This window comes from Aethalodelphis obliquidens, unplaced genomic scaffold (assembly GCF_003676395.1).
Source record: "Aethalodelphis obliquidens isolate GAN/ISIS:26980383/991018 unplaced genomic scaffold, ASM367639v1 scaffold119, whole genome shotgun sequence".
Lineage (NCBI taxonomy): Eukaryota > Metazoa > Chordata > Mammalia > Artiodactyla > Delphinidae > Aethalodelphis > Aethalodelphis obliquidens.
The window spans coordinates 1,942,180-1,953,623 of NW_020838063.1; positions in this window are offsets into that span (position 1 = coordinate 1,942,180).

Sequence of the window (11,444 nt, forward strand, 5' to 3'; positions counted from 1 at the left end):
TTTCTGTGCATTTTTGGATTGGGTTGTTTGGTTTTTGGATATTGAGCAGCATGTACTGCTTGCAAATTTTGGAGATTAATCCTATGTCAGTTGTTTCATTTGCAAATAACTTCTCACAATCTGAGGGTTCTCTTTTCATCTTGTTTATGTATTCCATTGCTGTGCAAAGGCTTTTAAGTTCCATTAGGTCCCATTTGTTTATTTTTGTTTTTATTTCCATATCTGTAGGAGGTGGGTCAAAAAGGATCGTGCCGTGATTTATGTCATAGAGTGTTCTGCCTATGTTTTCCACTAAGAGATTTAGTGTCTGGCCTGACATTTAGGCTTTAATCCATTTTGAGTTTATTTTTGTGTATGGTGTTATGGGGTGTTCTAATTTCACTCTTTTACATGTAGCTGTGCAGTTTTCCCAGCAACACTTATTGAAGAGGATGTCTTTTCTCCACTGTATATTCTTGCCTCCTTTATCAAAAATAAGGTGACCATATGTGCATGGGATTATCTCTGGGCTTTCTATCCTGATCCACTGATCAATATTTCTGTTTCTGTGCCAGTACCATACTGTCTTGATTACCGTGTAGCTTTGTAGTGTAGTCTGAAGTTCAGGAGCATGATTTCTCCAGCTCCGTTTTTCTTTCTCAAGGTTGCTTTGTCTATTTGGGATCTTCTGTGTTCCCATACAAATTGTGAAATTTTTTGTTCTATTTCTGTGAAAAATGACATTGGTCATTTGATGGGGATTGCATTCAATCTGTAGATTGCTTTGGGTAGTATTGTAATTTTCATAATGTTGATTCTTCCAATCCAAGAACATGGTATATCTCTCCATCTGTTTGTATCATCTTTAATTTCTTTCATCAGTGTCTTATAGTTTTCTGCATACAGTTCTTTTGCCTCCTTAGGTAGGCTTATTCCTAGATATTCTCTCCTTTTTGTTGCAATGGTAAATGAGGTGTTTCCTTAATTTCTCTTTGAGATTTTTCATCATTAGTGTATAGGAATGAAAGACATTTCTGTGCATTAACTTCGTATCCTGCTACTTTACCAAATTCTTTGATTAGCTATAGTAGTTTTCTGGGAGCATCTGTAGGATTCTCTATTATAATATTTAATCTGCAAACAGTGACAGCTTTACTTCTTCTTTTCTGTTTTGGATTATTGTATTTCTTTTTCTTCTCGGATTGCTGTGGCTAAAACTTCCAAAGCTATGTTGAATAATAAATGTGAGAGTGGACAACCTTGTCTTGTTCCTGATCTTAGAGGAAATGGTTTCAGTTTTTCAACATTGAGAATGATGCTGGCTATCAGTTTGTCGTATATAGCCTTTATTATGTTGAGGTAAGTTCCCTCTATGCCTACTTTCTGGAGGGTTTTTATCATAAGTGGGTGTGTAATTTGCTCAAAAGCTTTTTCTGCATCTATTGAGATGATTATATGGTTTTTATCCTTCAATTTGTTAATATGGTTTATCATATTGATTGATTTGCATACATTGAAGAATCCTTGCATTTCTGGGATAAACCCTACTTGATCATGTTTTAGGATCCTTTTAAAGTGCTGTTGGATTCTGTTTTCTAGTATTTTGCTGAGGACCTTTGTATCCATGCTCATCAGTGATATTGGCCAGTAGTTTTCTTTCTTTGTGACATTTTTGTCTGGTTTTGGTATCAGAGTGATGGTGGCTTCGTAGAATGCATTTGGGAGTGTTCCTCCCTCTGCTTTATTTTGGAAGAGTTTGAGAAGGATAAGTGTAAGCTCTTCTCTAAATGTTTGATAGTATTCGCCTGCGAAGCCATCTGGTCCTGGGCTTTTGTTTGTTGGAAGATTTTTAATCATGGTCTCAATTTCAGTGCTTGTGATTTGTCTGTTCATATTTTCTATTTCTTCCTGATTCAGTCTCAAAACGTTGTGCTTTTCTAGCAATTTGTCTATTTCTTCCAGGTTGTGCATTTTATTGGCATATAGTTGCTTGTAGCTATCTCTCGTGATCCTTTGTACTTCTGCAGTATCAGTTCTTAATTCTCCATTTTCCTTTCTAATTCTATTGATTTCAGTCTTTTCCCTTTTTTTTCTTGATGAGTGTGGCTAATGGTTTATCAGTTTTGTTTATCTTCTCAAAGAACCAGTTTTAGTTTTATTGATCTTTGCTATACTTCCTTACATTTCTTTTTCATTTATTTCTGATCTGATCATTATGATTTCTTTCCTTCTGCTAACTTTGGGGATTTTTTGTTCTTCTTTCTCTAATTGCTTTAGGTGTAAAGTTAGGTTGTGCATTTGAGATATTTCTCGTTTCTTGATGTAGGATTGTATTGATATAAACTTCCCTCTTAGAACTGCTTTTGCTGCATCCCATAGGTATTTCATTGTTGTGTTTTCATTGTCATTTGTTTCTAGGTAATGTTTGATTTCCCCTTTGATTTCTTCACTGATCTCTTGGTGATTTAGTCCATGTGTTTGTATTTCTTACAGATTTATTTTCCTGTAATTGATATCTAGTCTCATAGCATTGTGATCGGAAAAGATCCTTGATATGATTTCAAATTTCTTAAATATACCAGGGCTTGATTTGTGACCCAGAATATGATCTATACTGGAGAATGTTCCATGAGCACTTGAGAAGAAAGTGTATTCTGTTGTTTTTGGGTGGAATGTCCTTTAAATATAAATTAAGTCCGTCTTGTTTAATGTATCTTTTAAATCTTGTGTTTCCTTATTTATTTTAATTTTGGGTCATCAGTCCATTGGTGAAAGTGGGGTGTTAAAGTCCTTTACTATTGATTGTGTTACTGTAAATTTCCGCTTTTATGGCCGTTAGCATTTGCCTTATGTATTGAGGTGCTCCTATGTTGGGTGCATAAATATTCACAATTGTTATATCTTCTTCTTGGATTGATCCCTTGATCATTATGTAGTGTCCTTCTTTGTCTCTGGTAACATTGTTAATTTTAAAGTCTATTTTCTCTGATATGAGAATTGCTACTCCAGCTTTCTTTTGATTACCATTTGCATGTAATATCTTTTGCCCTCCCCTCACTTTCAATCTGTATGTGTCCCTAGGTCTGACGTGGGACTCTTTTAGACAGCATATATATGGGTCTTGTTTTTGTATCCATTCAGCCAGTCTATGTCTTTTGGTGGGAGCATTTAATCCATTTACAATTAAGGTAATTATCAACATGTATGTTCCTATTACCATTTTCTTAATTGTTTTGGGTTTGTTATTGTGGGTCTTTTCCTTCTCTTCTGCTTCCTGCCTAGAGAAGTTCCTTTAGAATTTATTGTAAAGCTGGTTTGCTGCTGCAGAATTCTCTTAGCTTCTGCTTGTCTGTAAAGTTTTTAATTTCTCTATTGAATCTGAATGGGATCCTTGCTGGGTAGAGTAATCGCGGCTCTAGTTTTTTCCCTTTCATCACTTTTAATATGTCCTGCCACTCCCTTCTGGCCTGCAGAGTTTCTGCTGAATGATCACCTGTTAACCTTGTGGGGATTGCATTGTATGTTATTTGTTGTTTTTCCTTTGCTGCTTTTAATATTCTTTCTTTGTATTTAGTTTTTGATAGTTTGATTAATATGTGTCTTGGCGTATTTCTCGTTCGATTTATCCTGTATTGGACTCTCTGTGCTTTCTGGACTTGATTGACTATTTCTGTTCCCATATTAGGGAAGTTTTAAACTATAATCTCTTCAAATATTTTCCCAGTCCCTTTCTTTTTCTCTTCTTCTGTGACTCCTTTAATTCGACTGTTGGTGTGTTTAGTGTTGTCTCAGAGGTCTCTAAGACTGTTCTGAATTCTTTTCATTCTTTTCTCTTTATTCTGCTCTGCAGTAGTTATTTCCACTATTTTATCTTCCAGGTTATTTATCCACATTTCTGCCTCAGTTATTCTTCTATTGGTTCCTTCTAAAGAATTTTTAATTTCATTTATTGTGTTGTTCATCATTGTTTGTTTGCTCGCTCTTTAGTTCTTATATGTTGTTAAACCTTTCTTGTATTTTTTCCACTCTATTTCCAAGAGTTTGGATCATATTTACTATCATTACTCTGAATTCTTTTTCAGGCAGACTTCCTATTTCCTCTGCATTTGCTTGATCTGGTGGGTTTTTACCTTGCTCTTTTATCTTCTGTGTGTTTGTCTGTCTTCTCATTTTGCTTAACTTACTGTGTTTGTGGTCTCATTTTCACAGGCTGCTCATTCATACTTCTCGTTGTTTTTGATGTCTGTCTCCCGTGGCTAAGGTTAACTCCGTGGGTTGTGTAGGCTTCTTGTTGGAGGGGAGTAATGACTGTTTTGGTGGATGAGGCTGGATCTTGTCTTCCTTGTGGGCAGGACCACGTCCGGTGGTGTGTTTTTGGGTGTTTGTGAACTTATTAAGATTTCAGGCTGCCTCTCTGTTAGTGGGTGGGTTGTATTCCTGTCTTTCTAGTTATTTGTTATAGGTTGTCCAGCATTGTAGCTTGCTCTTCGTTGAGTGATGCTGGGTCTTGGCATTGAGATGGAGATCTCTGGGAGAGCTTTTACCGTTTGATATTATGTTGAGCTGGGATGTTTCTGGTTGACCAGTGTCCTGAACTCGGCTCTCCCACCTCAGAGGCACAGGCCTATCACCCAGCCAGAACACCAAGACCCTGTCAGGCACATATCTCAGAGGAAAAGGAAGAAAAGAAGAAAGAAATAAATAAAGAAAATATAAAATAAAATAAAGTTATTAAAATAAAAAAATATTAAAAATTTAAAAAGTAAAATGTAATAAAAAAGAAAAAGAAAAGAAAGAAGAGAGCAACCAAACCAAAAAACAAATCCACCAATGATAACAAGTGCTAAAAACTATACTTTAAAAGAAAGAAAAAACAGACAGATAGAACCTTAGGAAAAAAGGTAAAAGCAAAGCTATACAAACAAAATCACACAAAAAAGCATGAACACTCACAAAAAAAGAGAAAAAGGAAAAATATCTATATATATTTTTAAAAGGAGGAGGAAGAGAGCAACAAAATCAATAAACAAATCTACCAATGATAATAAACTCTAAATACTAAACTAAGTTAAACAAAAAACCAGAAACAAATTAGGTGCAGAAATCAAACCCCAAGTCTACAATTGCTCCCAAAGTCCACCACCTCAATTTTGGGACGATTTGTTGTCTATTCAGGTATTCCATAGATGCAGGGTACATCAAATTGACTGTGGAGATTTATTCTGCTGCTCCTGAGGCTGATGGGTGAAATTTCCCTTTCTCGTGTTTGTCCGCACAGTTCCTGGGTTTCAGCTTTGGATTTGGCCCTGCCTCTGCATGTAGGTTGCCTGAGGACCTCTGTTCCCACACAGACAGGACTGGGTTAAAGTCCTGATTAGGGGGCTCTGGATCACTCAGACGGGGGGAGGGATGGGTATGGAATGTGGGGTGAGCCTGTGGTGGCAGAGGCCAGCGTGACTTTGCAGCAGCCTGAGGCACACCATATGTTATCCCGGGGAAGTTGTCCCTGGATCACAGGACCCTTGCAGTGGCAGGCTTCAGAGCCTCCAGGGAGGGGCAGTGTGAATTAGTGACCTGTGATTGCACACAGTCTCCTTGGTGGCTGTAGCAGCAGCCTTAGTGTCTCTTGCCCATGTCTGGTGTCCGTGCTGTTTGCCATGGCTTCTGGCCATTGCTGGAGCTCTTTTAGGTGGTGCTCTGAATCCCCTCTCCTCTTACACCCCAAAACAATGGTCTCTTGCCTCATAGGCAGTTCCAGACCTTTTCCTGGACTATCTCCCTGCTTACTGTGGTGCACTAGCCTCTTTCAGGCTGTGTTCACACAGCCAATCCCAGTCCTCTCCCTGGGATCTGACCTCCAAAACTGGACCCTCACCTCCCAGCCCCCACCTGTCCCGGCAAGTGAGCAGACAAGCCTCTCAGACTGGTGAGTGCTGGTTGGCACCAATCCTCTACGTGGGAATCTCTCCACTTTACCCTCTGCACTCCTGCTGCTGCGCTATCCTTCATGGCTCCCAAGTTCTCCCCCTGCAACCCCACATTTCTGACAGTGAAGGGGCTTCCTAATGTGTGGAAACTTTTCTCCTTCACTGCTCGCTCCCAGAGGTGCAGGATCCATCTTTTTTCTTTTCTCTCTGATTTTTCTTTTTTCCTTTGCCCTACCCCATACTTGGGGAGTTTCTTGCCTTTTGGGAAGTCTGAGGTCTTCTGCCCGTGTTCAGTAGGAGTTGTTCCACATGTAGATGTATTTATGATGTATTTGTGGGGAGAAAGGTGATCTCCACGTCTTACTCCTCTGCTATCTTGAAGTTCTCCCCTCTATTTTTTTATATGTAGTTTATTTCTTCTATGATCTTTATTATTTCTTTCCTTCTGCTGACTTTGGACATTGTTCTATTTTTTATAATTCTTTTTGGTGGTAGGTTAGGTTGTTAATTTGAGATTTTTCTTGTTTCTTGACGAAGGCCTGCATTGCTATAAACTTTCTTCTTAAAACGGCTTTTGGGGCAGAGGGGAAGATGGCGGAAGAGTAAGAAGCAGAGATCACCTTCCTCCCCACAGATACACCAGAAATACATCTACACGTGGAACAACTCCTACAGAACACCTACTGAAAGCTGGCAGAAGACCTCAGACCTCCCAAAAGGCAAGAAACTCCCCATGTACCTGGGTAGGGCAAAAGAAAAAAAGAGAAAACAGAGACAAAAGAATAGGCATGGCACCTGCACCAGTGAGAGGGAGCTGTGAAGGAGGAAAGGTTTCCACACACTAGGAAGCCCCTTCACAGGCAGAGACTACGGGAGGCAGAGGGGGAAGCTTTGGAGCCCCGGAGGAGAGCACAGCAACAGGGGTGCGGAGGGTAAAGCAGGGAGATTCCCACACAGAGGGTTGATGTCAACTGGCACTCACCAGCTGGAGAGGCTTGTCTGCTCAACCGCCAGGGCGGGCAGGGCTGCGAGCTGAGGCTCGGGCTTTGGTCGGAGCGCAGGGAGAGGACTGGGGTTGGCTGCGTGAACACAGCCTGAAGGGGTTAGTGCACCACGGCTAGCAGGGAGGGAGTCCGGGGAAAAGTCTGCACCTGCTGAAGAGGCAAGAGACTTTTTCTTCCCTCTTTATTTCCCGGTGTGCGAGGAAAGGGCTTTAAGAGCGCTGCTTAAAGGAACTCCAGAGACGAGCGTGAGCTGCGGTTAAAAGTGCAGACTCCAGAGACGGGCGTGAGAAGCGGCTAAAAGCGCGGACCCTAGAGATGGGCGCAAGCCACGGCTAAAAGTGCAGACCCAGAGATGGGCGGGAGACGCTAAGGATGCTGCTGCCACCACCAAGGGGCCTGTGTGTGAGCACAGGTCACTATCCCCACCCCTCTTCTGGGGAGCCTGTGCAGCCCACCACTGCCAGGTTCCCGGGATCCAGGGACAACTTCCCCGGGAGAATGCATGACGGGCCTCAGGCTAGTGCAACGTCATGCCAGCCTCTGCTGCCACAAGCCCGCCCCGCACACCGTGCCTCTCCCTTCCCCTGGCCTGAGTGCGCCAGAGCCCCCGAGTCAGCGGCTCCTTTAACCCCGTCCTGCCTCAGCAGAAAACAGACGCCCTCCAGTGACCTGCACGCAGAGGCTGGGCAAATCCAAAGCTGAGCCCCTGTGAGCTGTGAGAACAAAGAAGAGAAGGGGAAGTCTCTCCCAGCGGTCTCAGAAGCAGCGGATTGAAGTTCCACAATCAACTTGATATACCCTGCATCTGTGGAATACATGAATAGACAATGAATTATTTTTATTTTTTTAATAATTAATTTTAATAACTTTATTATACTTTACCTTCATTCTTTCTTTCTTTCCTTCTTTCTTTCTTTCTTTCCTTCTTTCTTTCTTTCTTTCTTTCTTTCTTTCTTTCTTTCTTTCTTTCTTTCTTCTTTCTTTCTTTCTTTTTTCTTTCTTTCTTTCTTTTCTTCCTTCCCTCCTTTAGAAAACGAATCATCCCAAATTGAGGAGGTGGACATTGAGAGCAAGATTTATGATTTTTTCCCCTTTACCTCCTTTTGTGAGGGTGGATGTGTATGCTTCTGTGTAAGATGTTGTCTGTATAGCTTTGCTTCCACCATTTGTCCTACGGTTCTATCAGTCAGGTATTTTTTTCTAAATAATTATTTTTTAATTTAATAACTTTATTATATTTTATTTTATTTTACTGTATCTTTTTTCTTTCTATTTTCCTTCCTTCCCTCCTTCCTTCCTTCCTTCCTCCCTCCCTCCCACCCTGCTTCCTTTCCTTCTTTTACTCTTTCTTTCTTTCTTCCTTCCTTCCCTCTTTTCTTTCCTTCTTTCTTTCATTCTTTCTTTCTTTCTTCTTTCATTCTTTCTTTCTTCTTTCTTACTTTCTTTCTTTTTTCCTACTTCTACTAATTATGTCTCTCTACTTTTTCTCCCTTTGATTCTGAGCCACGTGGATGAAATGCACTTCAGGCTGCAGCCAGGAGTGAGTACTGTGCCTCTGAGGTGGGAGAGCCAACTTCAGGACACTGGTCAACAAGACACCTCCCAGCTCTACATAAAATCAAGTGGTGAAAATATCCCAGAGATATCGATCTCAACACCAGCACCCAGCTTCACTCAACGACCAGCAAGCTACAGTGCTACACAACCTATACCAAACAACTAGCAAAAGAGGAGCACAACACAACCCATTAGCAGAGAGGCTGCCTAAAATCATAATAAATCCACAGACACCCCAAAACACGCCACAAGACGTGGACCTGCTCACTAGAGAGACAAGATCCAGCCTCATCCACCACAACACAGGCACTAGTCCCCTCCACCAGGAAGCCTACACAACCCACTGAACCAACCTTAGCCACTGGAGACAGACATCAAAAACAGCGGGAACTACGAACCTGCAGTCTGCAAAAAGGAGACCCCAAATACAATAAGATAAGCAAAATGAGAAGACAGAAAAACACACAGCAGATGAAGGAGTAAGATAAAAATGCATGAGACTTAACAAATGAAGAGGAAATAGGCAGTTGACCTGAAAAAGAATTCAGAATAACGATAGTAAAGATGATCCAAAATCTTGGAAATAGAATGGACAAAATGCAAGAAACATTTAACAAGGACCTAGTAGAAATAAAGATGAAACAAGCAACGGTGAACAATACAATCAATGAAATGAAAAAGACTCTAGATGGGATCAATAGCGGAATAACTGAGGCAGAAGAATGGAGAAGTGACCTGGAAGTTAAAATAGTGGAAATAACTACTGCAGAGCAGAATAAAGAAAAAGAATGAAAGGAACTGAGGACAATCTCAGAGACCACTGGGACAACATTAAATGCACCAACATTCAAATTATTGGGGTTCCAGAAGAAGAAGAGAAAAAGAAAGGGACTGAGAAAATATTTGAAGTGATTATAGATGAAAATTTCCCTAATATGGGAAAGGAAATAGTTAATCAAGTCCAGGAAGCACAGAGAGTCCCATACAGTATAAATCCAAGGAGAAATACGCCAAGACACATATTAATCAAACTGTCAAAATTTAAATACAAAGAAAGCATTTTAAAAGCAGCAAGAGATAAACAACAAATAACACACAAGGGAATCCCCATAAGGTTAACAGCTGATCTCTCAGCAGAAACTCTGCAACCAAGAAGGGAGTGGCAGGACATACTGAAAGTGATGAAGGAGAAAAACCTGCAACCAAGGTTACTCTACCCAGCAAGGATCTCATTCAGATTTGATGGCGAAATTAAAACCTTTACAGACAAGCAAAAGCTGAGAGAGTTTAGCACCACCAAACCAGCTTTACAACAAATGCTAAAGGAACTTATCTAGGCAAGAAACACAAAAGAAAGAAAAGACCTATAATAACGCAACCAAACAATTTAGAAAATTGGAATAGGAATATACATATTGATAATTACCTTAAATGTAAATGGACTAAATGCTCCCACCAAAAGACACAGATTGGCTGAATGGATACAAAAACAAGACCCATATATATGCTGTCTACAGGAGACCCACTTCAGACCTAGAGACATATACAGACTGAAAGTAAGGGGATGGAAGAAGATATTCCATGCAAATGGAAACCAAAAGAAAGCTGGAGTAGCAATTCTCATATGAGAGAAAATAGACTTTAAAATAAAGACTGTTAGAAGAAACAAAGAAGAACACTACATAATGATAAAGGGATTGACCCAAGAAGAAGATATAAAAATTGTAAACATTTATGAACCCAACATAGGAGCACCTCAATACATAAGGCAAATACTAACAGCCATAAAATGGGAAATCGACAGTAACACATTCATAGTAGGGGACTTTAACACCCCACTTTCACCAATGGGCATATCATCTAAAATGAAAATAAATTAGGAAACACAAGCTTTAAATGATACATTAAACAAGATGGACTTAATTGATATTTATAGGACATTCCATAAAAAAACAACAGAATACACATTTTTCTCAAGTGCTCACGAACATTCTCCAGGATAGACCATATCTTGGGTCACAAATCAAGCCTTCATAAATTTAAGAAAATTGAAATTGTATCAAGTATCTTTTCCGACCGCAACACCATGAGACTAGATATCAGTTACAGGAAAAGTTCTTTATAAAATACAAACACATGGATGCTAAACAATACACTACTTAATAACGAAGTGATCACTGAAGAAATCAAAGAGGAAATCAAAAAATACCAAGAGGGGGGAAGGCGGAAGATGGTGGAAGAGTAAGACGCGGAGATCACCTTCCTCCCCACAGATACACCAGAAATACATCTACACGTGGAACAACTCCTACAGAACACCTACTGAAGGCTGGCAGAAGACCTCAGACCTCCCAAAAGGCAAGAAACTCCCCATGTACCTGGGTAGGGCAAAAGAAAAAACAGAGACAAAAGAATAGGGACGGCACCTGCACCAGTGGGAGGGAGCTGTGAAGGAGGAAAAGTTTCCACACTCTAGGAAGCCCCTTCGCGGGCGGAGACTGCGGGAGGCGGAGGGGGGAGCTTCGAAGCTGCGGAGGAGTGCACAGCAACGGGTGTGGAGGGCAAAGCGGGGAGATTCCCGCACAGAGGATCGGTGCCGACCGGCACTCACCAGCTCGAGAGGCTTGTCTGCTCACCCGCCGGGGCGGGCGGGGCTGCGAGCTGAGGCCGGAGCGCAGGGAGAGGACTGGGGTTGGCGGCTTGAACACAGCCTGAAGGGGTTAATGCACCACAGCTAGCCGGGAGGGATTCCGGGGAAAACCCTGCACCTGCAGAAGAGGCAGGAGACTTTTCCTTCCCTCTTTGTTTCCTGGGGCGTGAGGAGAGGGGTTTAAGAACGCTGCTTAAAGGAACTCCAGAGACGGGCGCGAGCCGCGGCTAAAAGCGCGAACCCCAGAGACGGGCGCGAGCCGCGCCTGAAAGCGCGGACCCCAGAGACGGGCGCGAGCCGCGGCTGAAAGCGCGGAATCCAGAGACG